The following is a 14,649-nucleotide window of genomic DNA, read 5'->3' on the forward strand; positions in this document are numbered from 1 at the left end:
CAGTAAAAAGCGGTTTTGAGCCAAAACACGACGTATTTGCACCCACTTGGCTTGGTCTGTTGTAGCATCTTTAGTCCAAAAAAAAAATCAACTTAACAGTATTAATGTTTTCAACAGCCTTCAAATGTACAGTATTATGTTAAAATACACCATATGGAATATGTTGTGTTTCATAAATTTTAACCATCTTGACCTGGTGGTGAAATATTGACTTGGCAGGAAAAGAGTTTAAGTACCAATTAACAAGCTTGGAGTATGTCATTGACAATGACTTGTTCCACCCATATTTCTTTTATGAAGTTCAAAAAAAAGGTTTCTAATCAACCGCTAAAAATGAAATTAGACTACAACATTAAAATTCACACTATGAACCACTAACAAACATTTTTACATTTTTACTGCTAGTGCAAACTGCCAATTGTTAAAAATATCAACATTACCTGCTATTTTACTGTGTCGATTTAAGAAGCACGTTTGCCTTCATTTACAAAAAAAGATAAGTTAGGAAAAATTGAAAATGAATACCACACTCATTAAAGTCCCTCTAGCGGGGTTGTTCTGTAATCATGACCACATATGTAAGAGTAGATTGTCGTTGTGAGCGTCTCATCTCAAGTTATGCATGGTGTTAAGACATTAAATGCACTGCTCGACCATAATCAATTAAAACTGCTGCCATTTAGCGTTGAATGTCACAGCATCTGTCACAGGGACATTATAATACAGGGCGATGTTCTTATGATGATTGTTTTTACAGACGGCTACAGAAGCGGAACAATGCTCTTTGCGGGTTTAATCGCTGTAATTGTCTGTATACTTCTATGAGGCATCAAACTTGTGGCCAAAGATCAGTGCAGTAACACAGGTAGTTAAATAGAGCATATTAGCATATAATACCTTTAAAGCATTGGAACAAAACTCTCTATCGGTAACATGGCATCCTTATTTTAGAACACCGAAAGCGGTCTATGAATAATGAAAAAGAAATCTATTGATAAAATTTCATAGATCAAGCTCTTTATCAATGTATTCGTGTGACTATGATCGGCTGTGACTATGATCGGCTGAACCTTTAAAATTGTCCAATGGACATTTCTTTTTAATTTTAAGTACCTTCATTGACTTAAGACAGATATCAAATTGTAAAATGCTTGTTACAATGCTAATAATGGGAAATGAAATGTATGAAAAAAGGATTATACAAAAAAAAACACATTGCGATATTAATATCTGTACAGAAAAGGGAAATTCTGGCAATTATTCTATATATTTATGATTGATTTTAATAAAAATAATCAAACTAGTTTTAACCTCTACAATGTTTGTCCATAGTTCAATTTATCTATAACGGCATTCTTACATCAGAAAGAGGAATAGATACGCGAAACCACTTTCTAGAAGTTTGCCTGTCTATGTATGTTGCAGAAATAAAAGCTCTAAAAACACTTTTTTTATTTTCGTTGCAGGCGGTGCCAAAGCAAGGTAAGTTGTGCCATTCACTTCGGATTAATAATTGTTAGTATTGTAGTGCATAAACTTATAAGATAAAAATGTTACTAATTTAGCTTAACATTTCTTCAAAGACCAGATACCAAAGACTGTGCTGAAATACCGGACAATAAGTCGATTCACAAACAGGAGCCATCAGGAGATTTACCAGTAGGGATTGGTCTTCGTTCATTTGCAGGTAAAAATTGTCCTTTATGATTTTTCAAGACTAAAACACACAGATAGATAGGCAGACGGATGGACAAATAGATAGATAGATAGATAGATAGATAGATAGATAGATAGATAGATAGATAGATAGATAGATAGATAGATAGATAGATAGATAGATAGATAGATAGATAGATAGATAGATAGATAGATAGATAGATAGATAGATAGATAGATAGATAGATAGATAGATGGATGGATGGATGGATGGATGGATGGATGGATGGATGGATGGATGGATGGATGGATGGATGGATAGATAGATAGATAGATAGATAGATAGATAGATAGATAGATAGATAGATAGATAGATAGATAGATAGATAGATAGATAGATAGATAGATAGATAGATAGATAGATAGATAGATAGATAGATAGATAGATAGATAGATAGATAGATAGATAGATAGAAGGCAACTTCTGTTGCCTTTATAGAATATAACATAGCCAGCAACTTTTTCAGTTCTAGACAATTTTTATCAGATTTTACTCAGAATTTTGTTCATAAATTGTAGCCATTGTAATGCTATGTCCACTTGATTCAAAATTACTTCAAAATTACAGAAATGTTTATGAACGCAGTAAAATGTTACACTCAAATTTTGGTGGGAAAAATACAGCACTCAAAGGATTAATTAGAGCATAACATGTTTGAGGGTGAAATCTAAAAAGCTATGATAATATATCCAGTGAATTGTTTATCGTAGTGGTATTGCATATATGTCAAGGAAATTTCAAGTTTTTTTCCTCAGCAATTAATGTCCAAGAGGATTACCATTGTTATTTTCAAATTAATCAATTAAATTCATCTACGGTATCAGCATGACTTTCTGTCTTCCAAAAGGTCACCTGGTCATATCAGTGCTTTTTACTTTGGATAGCATTGCTACGTGGCAAGATTAAGTATATACAGGTCTTTCAGGTTGACATTTTACACTTGCATGTTCATCACACATGTTTTCTTCTAAAGTATACACATAACTTGTTTGTAAGCCAGATATTAACGGTGCCGACTACTTTAACCATTGTATGTGACTGGTCAATTTGTTTGTGTGTGTGCAGTCAATTGCCTTTCTGTTTACGTGAAAGAGGTCATAAACTGGCACCCTATGTTCTGGCAATTAGTGTTCTGTCTCTGCCAAGACCATATAGCCCCTGGTATGTCTTTCTTGCAATTTTGAGACACCTCTTTGGTAAGACCCCAGAGATTTTCATATTTTTATAACCAGTGGTTTAATGAGTCGGCAACATTAATGTCTGGCTTATCAACACATTCTGTACGTACTTTTGAAGAAAATGTGTGTGATGAACATGCAAGTGTAAACGGTCAACCTGAAGGACATGTATTGTTAAGACTTTTAAAGACATGTGTCGAGGTGGCCATTTTCACACATGAAGAGAATGCTAACGATAATAATCTTTAAACGCGCTTAATTTTGGCATGTCTGCAAATTGACAAAAAAGACTAATTAATGACAAATTTAACATTATTTGCTTCAACAGGAGCCTTTATTGAGAAATTTTACAAGTCTCCACAGAAAGTTGCGATCGATGGGTGCAATATCAAGTCAAGCCGAATGACAAAGGTAAGTTATCTAATTTACCCAACGTCTTCGTTTCTTGTAGTGGTGCCATTGGTCATTTCCCACCAAGGTGCCCACGATTATATTTAATGTTAAGTTCTCAGCTGAGGTACTGTAAGGATTTTTCTTGTGTTATTTCTCATTGAATAGGGTCGATGAATTTCTATCTTTCTAAGTCAGGCCAGTACTTGATTTGCAGAAATCCAAGGTGGTCATGTCGCAAAATATGACACGGATGTCTGTGTACTTGGACATGTTTAATGAGTAAAGGATAAAGGAATTATTATCTACGTTATACAATAAGAAATAAAATATCCATAAAAGACATATAATGAGTGGCAAAAATCTAAGATGGCTATCAGATTGTCTCCATAACGATTATAAAATTATTTTTACAATTTACCTGTAAAGATGGATAAAATTTCAGTATTTGAAAATTAATACCATTGAATATTGTTCGGCTAATATTTCCAGCGTGTTGGCATACACGTAAGCCAAAAATGTTTATTATATTAAATGTAACGTTTCTGGCGTGTTTTTATGCAAGTCAGCAGATAGTCCTTTTAAAATACAAACGCTGCATTTTTGTGTTCAAGTGCATTTTTTACCCGCCACTTCAAGTAAAATACATTTACATGAATCATCACGCCAATATAAATGTAGAGGTATAGCTTACACATAAGGAAAATCCTTTAATAATTTGCAAAATAAAGTCCCATGTACAATGACTTAACTTCTATATCGGCCACATTTTGCCTTCCTTTGAACGGGACACTGTTTTCGGAATCTCCCAGCCCCTCCCCTCCAGAGTTGTTTGTTAGTGCAGCCTAAAAAATAGACGGAGTTTTTGTGTAAGGTTTTGAACCGCTCTTTTTTAAAAGTGAGGATTTGGCCGAGCAGTTCTGTCTGCTGCTTATCCGCTTGGGGACTGGATATCGTACGTTGTGACTTCTAACCCAATTGATATAGGTCACTTAATTTTCTTTATTCAGGCATCTCCCAAAACGGGCATCAGCCATGACGAAGTGGATCTCACCTCAATTGGTGGTCATGGGCAGCAGAGCCAGCTCCAGCCTACCGATACAGAGCAGATGCAATATTCATCATTATACATGTAGCTAACACCATCATGGGAATATGGAAGTTTAAGATAGAATGCACAATGGTGACATATATTCGGACTCTCAAATATTTGCAATGTAATTTTAAAATGCGTTTTCATATTCGAGACACTAGCTTTGTTAGTCGGTCAATGGGCAATTTTACACACAGCCATATTGGTTTTAACAAGAAACTCTAGAGTTTATCATAAGTAAACAGAAATACCTATAACCATGTTTTTAAAAAGAAAGCATTTTCTGGAGTCATTCGGAAATATATATATATATATATATATATATATATATATATATATATATATATATATATATATATATATATATATATATATATATATATATATATATATATAATATATATATATATATATATATAATTTTGTTTTGTTCTGGAGTCATTCGGAAATATATACATCGCATGAAGAGTCTAAAGGAATGCATAAATTTCTTTTTAATTTACGTTCAACGAAAAAATCTTCATTTTGACCAACCATGACGAACAAATTATAAGGGGTGAGGATAAAATAATGACACGTAGAGCAATCAATTTCCAAAAGAATGAGCACTTTTCGTTTACTGTATCGACGAATAGAAAATGTGTATAAGAGCTTAGCAAAAAGCAAAAACTCATCACCCAAAAAAAAACAAACTTAATTCTTTCTAATGTGAATGTTGAATCACTTGCATCTAAAGGCTTTGACCAGAAAGTGCCGTATTTTCGTATATGATATTTTCAGTTATTAATTGACCTTTCATGTGGCGATCTGTTTACAGAAGATACGCATCGCACTGAACGATAACATGCATAAAGAACCAAAATGCAGTCAACAATGACTGTGATTTAAGTACCATGCTGTACCACAGGCGACCCAATAAGTTCTGAGTTTTTTCACACTGTTTTCTCTATCATTTTCTCTTCTTTCTTCATGCTCTGAATGATCGGAATAAATAAAATAAATGGTTTATATAACCTAACCTAGCCTCTGTGACTCTTTATTTATTTTACACTCCATTACAAGGACGTATATCTCTCATACACACATGCTGTAATTTATCAGTCAACACAACTAATTATTCTAATCCGTGGACTCATCAGAGGTTGGTCAACATCGGAAAGATAGTGATGTTAATGAAAAAGGAGAAGGTATGAAGATCTTGGGAAACATGTCCCGAGGACGTCCGTAAACCTAGTGGACGCTTATATATTCATGATATGCGCAAACAAACACTGCTCATTATTCAAAAATAAACGGGAAGTTAGATCGAAAGGAACGCTGGAAACGCGCATGCTTTTCGTTGCCAAGCGCCAAATTCTAACATAACTAAGCAGACATGGTCCTGCTCCATGTAACAAATGCCACCCAGAAAGTATCGACCGACCAAGCAGAAAAAGATCGCCGGAGTTGCCGTTTCATGAGTTTTTCAACAAAATTATATAGATGTATGCTTCACGTCGTCGTTTTCTGCGAGTGTATATACCGAGTATAATTTACAAACCGCGTCGTGATTCAAGGCACAATGGTGACACATTAGCAGGAGCACACACTGGAGAATTTTGGCCAGCACTGTGAATTTTTTTAAACCAGTCACCTTCATTTCTCTGCACTCGCTATTAACTCCATGTCTACGGCTAACATATCGTTATTTTCTGTCTCAAAGTACGTAGCAACAATAGGCCTTTGACGTTAAAGTCGGTTGTTTTCTGGTATACGGTAGCAACCAAGCTCATGACTAGAATGACTGTACGGCGTCAAAGAGTCACCGGTTTCTTTTTTCGCATAATAAAAGAGAGTTGGTCGCTACATGGAGCTAGTTTCTAGCTCCATGGTCGCTACTAGTCTAAGGAATTCATCGATTTTCAATCGTGCCTTATGCTGTTAGCAAAATTCCCGAAAGAAGCGGCGCACGGGCTATAAAACTTCGTTTGTACTGTTAGGCTAGCTTTGGGTCCATAGCTGTGGTGTTTTCGGACGGGCTTTCTGCCTTTTACGGCTGGTTTTCACTTTAACGTCACAACCACAGCCATGGGAACGTCCATGTTCTGCCCGACAGCACGCTTGTCGCAACTTTGTTTGTCGAGATTTCGAAAATTTTCCAACCAAATTGCCAACACTCATCGACAACATGGTTATCACCAGAAATCCGCTCAAAAATCACCAAACTATCGCAGTTTTTCCAGCTTTTTTCGACATGACTACTCGCAGACCGTTCTTTTTCTGGCGTACAAGCGATTGACGAGGCTCAGAGCAGCCCGTCACTAAAGTCACCTGAGCGGTGACCTCGCAACATCGAAACACAAACTGACATCACCGATGATGTCGGCCACTACGTTAAGAGGCCTGTGAGAATTTTTACCAGCACTGTGAATTTTTTAAACCAGTCACCGTCATTTCTATTCACTCGCTATTATCTCCATGTCTGCCGGTAACATATCGTTATGGAGAAGTTTAGTTACACGTAATAACGTTCCATCATCAGCTGGTCAGTGATACCCATACGTCGCGTACGTGTAGAACATATAGGCCTACGTTCGGAACGGCAAACAACACCTCTACACATACAAAATGTAGTCATAATTGCGTGTAGTATTTTTTAGATTATTCTTGATGATTTCCGCGAATTTAGACAAGAAACCTTGTAAACTATCATGGAAAACATCTTTGATATCATAATATTTCGTAGAGTTTGCACCAGCGCAAGAAGTACTTGCTATATGATTTCCTTACATGAACGAAATGTTGTTGTCTCATTCCATTTGTTATCTGACGCCGCCCAAAAGAGTTCTCCAAACCATATAAAAAACTGTATCAAAGAAAATCGGCTGGTTTAATTCGAGGATACGAGCTAGAATATTCCTCATATAAAAATTAATGTTACTTAAAACTTAAACGAATTTCCAATGTTTGTGAGAAAAAATACAGCAAAATTATCGAGAACGCACAGCTAAACTGAAGGCAGACCACCGTCCGTACACCCACGGACGGCGGGCAGATAAAACCTTAGCAACACCACCCGATTGAGAGAACCACGCTTAACCACACGAACTTTGACCCTAGTCAAAATCAGACTTGTCCCTGGGAAATATGTTTACAAGTTTGCCCACATATAAACAACGTAAAGTTCAAAGGTTTCAACTTCCGACTTCCTGCTTTACGAACGTCCTCATGCCATGAACTGCAGGCAAGGCACTGGCAGGGTTTGCACTGTTCGCGATTATTTAAACGTTTGAAATAAGAGTAGCTGGCTCTCCTCGGCCATCGAAATACATTGGCTGCAGTAGATTGTGGATAAATGGTCATGACTGGCCGCAATTTGGTAATTTCTGGACACATTTCAGGAGAGCTTCTTACCTTCCCGTTTTAGTAACCATTCCTATCTTTCGCGATGTTGACCAACCCGTAAAATCCCTGATAAGTCCACGGATTAACATAATTAGTTGTGTTGACTAATTAATTACAGCATGTGTGTATGAGAGATATACGTCCTTGTAATGGAGTGTAAAATAAATAAAGAGTCACAGAGGCTAGGTTAGGTTATATAAACCATTTATTTTATTTATTCCGATCATTCAGAGCATGAAGAAAGAAGAGAAAATGAGAGAAAACAGTGTGAAAAACTCAGAACTTGTTGGGTCGCCTGTGGCTGTACTTTGAGAGCAACGCCCCGGGTGTTGCAGGTAGTCTTTCATGTTTAAATAGCACGTGTCAGAGCAGATTCAGACTCCTGTTTGTCGACCAGTAAAATAAGTATATATCAAATTGTGTCCAGATAGTGCAATGCCAAGACTGGCTATCACATCATTATGTAAAATTTGTAACAAAACCGATCTGGATTCACGGCTAAGCGTGAGGAAGAAATCGCGTCACAAGTTTGGATTTCAGGTACCTTATAAGGGAAGACAAATTGTTCAAATAGTCAACACTCCCTTGCATGATAAACTACAGAACTCGTTTAAGTTTATAAATAGAACAGTTTAGAAATAGAATCCGTATCGGGCCTGAACAAAAGAGACAATACACAACTAACAAATGACATACGCAAGTATTGAGAAACTTCAGTGATGCAAACGCTGTACAATGTTGAGTTTAAGAGTAAGGCCCTGCCATGGGTCAATTGTCACGTTGTCAACATTTGCAAAGGAGATAACCATTTAAATTTGAGTGGAGATCATCTAGGGTTTGCCAGGTAGCATAACAAGCGTAAGTGTAAAATGTGTCTTAAACAACATGAGTTTGGCACGACTTCGAAAAGCAGCACGAATGCCAATGTGAATAATATTTTTTTGTAGTTTCATTTGACGTATAAATTATGATATAGCATGTATATTTGTGAATGATATCCTTAAATATATCACTGTATTGACGGCAGCATTGTATTAATTTTATTACACTAAATCTCATTTTTTCACAAACGTTCAATTTGCAATATTTTAATTGGACACCTTAGTCTTTTCAAAAGGAAGTTGTTCATCCAATAGTTATGTTGCTGTTTTATTGGTATAATTGACACTGCTGAGAGACGGTATTTAACTGTATGGCAAGGTTAGAGAAGAACAAGCCAGGCCGTCAAGAGTTACTGTGCTTAAGTTAATATGTATGAGGATGAGGCACAGCCGGTAGATGATAAACACGAGATATAACTATTTTTTGACGAAATGTGAAATCGATTTTCTTTCACCAAGTTTGAATTCAACAAGAATTATTTCAATGCGTCTGCAGGTCTTATAACTTATATTTGAAATAAAATCATAATATGTCTGTCTTGCAACAAACAGAGCGTTATCTATCAAAAGGGAATTTAGATCCCACCCTCTTTCGTTTGTAAAACCCTAAAGATGCTGTTAGGATCTGAAGAAATGGTCACTGGACCGCGGAAAAGTCCTTGAAAAATACAGTACATCTTAGAGCAATCACCCGAATACAGACGAAGGCAGCCAATTGAGTTTATCCCCTAACACTGTTTCCTGGGTCATGGTCCCTCGACTCGAAGGTGTTGCTTGAAAAAATGCGAAACCCAACAGTTGCCACAGAGGGCAGTAGTGTATTCTCGGCGTTGACATATAATTTATAGAGTTACAAGTACTCAGTTCAAAATGACCTTTGGCATGGCAACATACCTACGGAAGACTGGTGTGGTGACCGTGAACTGCAATAATACCTACACTTAAGACACATATCAATCATACATGATTCTCTTTGTGTCTGGTGACAAAGCAGTATACACAATTACCGCCAGCCAGAGACATGCGAGATACATAATAATGGAAACAAACGCATTTAGGCAAAAAATTCCATATCCTACGGATGCTGATTTTTTGTACGCTATAATGCCACAGTATTGTCTCCCTGTTAGGGTGGTGTTGATTCGTGTCAGGTGATTTGGATTGCACGGTAGGAGTTTAGTTCCCTGACACATTTTCTTATCGCTCGCTGCGCTGCTTACGAAAATAGGGTAGGGTATTGGCTATGCGTGGCAATCTTTCCTCAACAGTACGAGTGCAAAAATAGCGTTGTATCTATTTCCAGCTAGGGCTACCTTCGAACTTTTATTTCGTTTGTCAACGGAGTCATTTTACCTCCATAGTTTCAACGACCAAGCATCCTAGTATGTTGACATTGGATGAAAACGAGCAAATAATTTATTTTTTAGTAATTGCCGTACATGCAAATAGAAAATGATTCTTATTCAGGGAGCCTTCTGTAATTGCAGGGGCATGGGCTGGGAATTCCGCACACACCTGCACTGTAAAATGTGACCCTTCCCCTTATCCTCAGGGCTATAATGTGACCCTCCCCCTTACCGACATTCAGAAACGTTATCCTCCCCAACCACTGTGATATTCTCCCTGGGAACAATGGGGCCTTCAGAAATTAAATGGCGTAGGTCGCGGGAATACCGCGCACAGCTGCACTGTAATTATGACCCTCCCTCTGCCCACCTGTCTAAAAATTGACCATGCCCCTTGTCCTACGTTTGAAAACTTGACGTTTCCACAAACAAATACAGTATTATCCCCAGGAATAACTGAAACAGTATCAACTAATTTACATAGCAATAGGTTAGATTGTTATGTAAGGTTGAGACAAAGTACGGAGGGGGTGGTGTTTTGGAATGGACAGTCGTAAATTAATCACGCTAGCATTGTTTAACGCTAGCATTGTTTAAGATATATAGTATGTCTTACATTTCAAGGAGAGTCACACAATTTTTCAAAATATAAAACTAACAAAAAAAGAATATATTTGCATTTATGAATATTTGATATTTGATTTACAAATATTCCGTCCTGAACGGCGGATATGACGTCATCATCATTGTCACAATTCTTTCCAGTGAACTGTTTCTTCATTATCTGGAAGTGAGGAAAGTCTGAGCGTGCCAGTTCAGAAGAGTAAGGTTGAAATGAAAGTAGTTTGAGATATCAATCTCGCACTTTTGCCATGGCAATGACTCACTTATGAGATGAAGCGTAAATCCGGATGAAACAAGTTACATTTTTGCAACTTTCTTTTTTTGTTTTTTATCAGCAGTCTAATAAACAGCAAACTGAAAATAAACCAATCAATTAGTCATCTGAAGTGTTGAAATAAATGCAAAACAGGCTTCATGTAATGGCATCGCTCCTTCATCGTTAGACTCAAAACTTTACCAAACCTCGAAGTTGGACATTCAGTGAAATACTTGTATCATTCAGATTTAAAAAAGCATATATAAAAATATAGTTGTCTGCATAAAAAGGTGTCCAAATTTTCGCCCTAGTCACCTCCCCGAAGCCCAAAACTTTCCCGTTTTCGCCAGCATGCCAATTCCGCCAAGCACCACACGACAACAACGACACAAACTTTGCCGAACATTGTGAGTGAGCAGCACAAGGGAAGGGGGTTCGTTTCACAGCAATGAGTGGGTGACGATACAAGACAATGACACCTAGCTGAACTGTAACTGTAACGTTTATTGACTGCAGTACTGTTACATGACATACATGTGGGTGCGCTTGGCACCGGATGTGCACGCTGTCTTTCTCTCTCACTGCCAAAATATACATGGCATGCGTGCTTATATAGCCTGGGTAGGACAAAACAATTTTAGCGGGCTGCGTTGTAATTGGCTAGAATGACCTGGTCCATAAAGTTTGTGGTAGTTTCCCACAGGAACGCGTGTAATACTAGAACACAACTGATTTGAACAGGAAATGACCGAATAACAATGTAAACATCAATAAGAACACATTGCAATAAAATATAAATCAATAATGTAATTCACTACAAACATACTTTCACTTGAAAATTGGCGACAATCCGGAAACTACCGAAGGTTCCATGGTCGGCACTTTTTGGAAAAGAGAGTCGAGGGCTTCCTAAGGCGAGGCAAACATGGAGTGCTTACTTAACAGTTTCACACCTTGAACAACACGATCTTCTATTTCCAGTGAGTGTTATCGATATGATGTACAATGGTATTCTATTCAAAGTCCTAAATGAGTACAGTGCAATGATACTTTGCAAAAGTATCATTGCAGTGTACTCATGAGTACAGTGCAATGATACTTTGCAAAAGTGCCTAACGGGAATAGATAAGATGCATGGAAGTGACAATGGTACAAAATCAATCGACTAGAAGCAAAGTCGAATTAGGGTCGATTCAAAGAGTACATGAGGGCGATTTGAGGTTTCGTCCTACCATAGACAAATAGAGGACAGACTAGCAACTGTATTGTTCAAGATACTGTCTGGTTTTACGCAAGGGTGTACGGTCAGTCATGTCATCTTTTACAAGTTGGTCATGGAAGGACGTGTTTATGGACGTGCTTGCGGGTTATGTTTTGATTCTCGTGCAGTGATTCTGCCCTGAGAGCTCACAAATTAAGGTATGGTTGCTACGCGACTGGCTGCACGATGCCATCTCGTCATACCTTTCGCATAATCTCGTGCAATTATCAGCCACAAACAAAGTCTCTTAAATGTTTAATACCAGTGAAGCTTATTTTAATATTAAAAGGCCATAGTCTACAGAGACGACCAAGAAACAAAAGGCATGCTGCGTTGCTATTCTGTCTTCTATTTGTCTGTGGTTTCACAGATTACTATTTGGCCATAGATTAAATTCTGTCGAAATACTTCAGTGTTTTTAGTAATCCAAACCCTGTATGAATTTAGGTAAATTTAAACATCACATCTATACTCGCCATGCTATCCTTAGTAAGTCTTGTAATATCACTCCTTCTTGACTATAATCAAAATTTCTTTTCACTAAAACCGACTTAAAACCTTTTAAACATCATTCATATTGACTCCTCGTAACACCTTGGGCTTGTAAACGACACTTTTGGCTTAACAGTCACCTTTAAACGGGCAGTAAATAATTTAAATACAAAAGCTTCCAAAATTGTGCTAAATAAAAAGTAAATCACAATTGTTACTTGGCATTTTGGTAAAAAAATCAAAATTGTCAAAAAAATTCATTTTTAAAGTCGCCCTATTCTGTGTACACAAATTAATTTAGCTAAAGTTGGTAATTCGCAGAAAGAGCAGTATCTGAGATTTCAAAAATGTAATGGTTCGTGCTATTTCATGCTAGTTTACTTAATTTAGGAAAGGATAGAGTACCCCTACCCCTACCAATTTTTCGCCGTTTTGCGGTACATGCAAATCAAAAAGCAGTGCAGACAGGTAGTGCATCCCAAATATCCAATGTTAACATATTTTTTTCTGTTCAGCAGATCCCAAAGAACAAAAAATACCCATGTAGTAGGTTTATGGGGGGTGCACGGTGGACCCCTCCAGCCCACGGACTATATACAATGATTGAAAGATATTTTTAGAGAAGAATCATTTAATTTTGGGATGGGGAAGGACGATTATTGGAAAAAAAAAACTATCATTGGTGAATGAGAAAAACGATCACATAACGATTTTGGATAACATGTTCCCAATTGTCTGAGACTTAAATAGAACATCATCGTCACGTTGTAACTGAAGTCAACAAAGTTTAGGATGTGTGCTTTTACTTATTACTACTTTTACATAACACTACAAGTTATGCATAGATGCAATTGTAAATCGGTGACATGTATGTATAGTAACGAGCCTAAGGTTACAAAGTGGTAACCAGAGGAGCTGCGAAATGGAAGAGTAGGATCACCAAGGGGTCATTGGATACGTTAAGGCATCTACTAGGTTAGTTTGGCGGTTTTAATGTGGAAAAATGTGTTAAGTAAAACGACAGGGTGTTTTAGAGAACCAATGAAATCAATATAGTGAATGAGTACTGATGACAATGATGATGACAATGATGATGATGATGATGATGATGATGATGATGATGATGATGATGATGATGATGATGATGATGATGATGATGATGATGAATATAGCTGGGGAAAGTATTTCAGAACTGTATATAGATCTATACTCTCACCTTCTCAAGCACAGTTCTTACAGTCTATAAGTCGTCAAAATCCTTGAAAATCGGGCCTTGCGTCAGAAGTTTTGTGTAAGATGTTTTGTAAAATTGAACAAGATATGACTTAAAAGTCCGGTTTCGATAATTTTTATTTCTGATAAAAATATTGTCCAGGTAAATGCTGTACCGTTTTACTTCCAGTTTTAGTGTGGTTGGTAGATTATTTTTATGAATGTTGCTGGACCAATGGAAGATTAAAGTCCGATTGGCAGATGTTTGTTAATAGGTTATCCTTTAATGTGAATAAATAAATAAATAAATAAATAAATAAATAAATAAATAAATAAATAAATAAATAAATAAATAAATAAATAAATAAATAAATAAATAAATAATCCACTGACTTGTGTTTAATTGTTATGTAATTTTCATGGCAAATAAAAATAGGCGGCTTTTCGACTCTGACTATAGATGTATTAACAGGACAATGCATTTCAAGTCTGCAATTTAACTCAGACATTTGTCTTGTCTCTTCCTCTCGGCAGACATACATGTACGTTAAATTTTCACCAGAAAATTATTCACCAATCAACATTGTTAACTTTCATGCAGTTAATTCGTGTGAAGTGCCGTCAGTTGTTGCAAAGAAAGTGAAGGTATTCCATCTATACAACCTTGAAGCTGTTTCACCCAAAACCATCTGTTCATCTGTTTTTACACGGGTTTTGATGACAAGTTCATTGACCATGTTAATCATGACTCCATCTCACCATTGCAAACTCTTGTACACGATTTGGAGCACAAGTATGTGGTGTATTTCATGCTG

General features: G+C 36.8%; 1 long non-coding RNA gene across 1 annotated transcript; it reads left to right on the forward strand.

Annotated features, from left to right (window-relative positions):
- Positions 1-769: 769 nt before the first annotated feature.
- On the forward strand, positions 770-4,670 carry LOC139129798 (uncharacterized). The gene is made up of 5 exons (XR_011551683.1): positions 770-865; positions 1,467-1,482; positions 1,584-1,687; positions 3,224-3,306; positions 4,296-4,670. It is a non-coding gene; the product is annotated as an uncharacterized lncRNA (long non-coding RNA).
- The last annotated feature ends 9,979 nt before the right edge of the window (positions 4,671-14,649 follow it).

The sequence above is a fragment of the Ptychodera flava genome, chromosome 3, assembly GCF_041260155.1.
Source record: "Ptychodera flava strain L36383 chromosome 3, AS_Pfla_20210202, whole genome shotgun sequence".
Lineage (NCBI taxonomy): Eukaryota > Metazoa > Hemichordata > Enteropneusta > Ptychoderidae > Ptychodera > Ptychodera flava.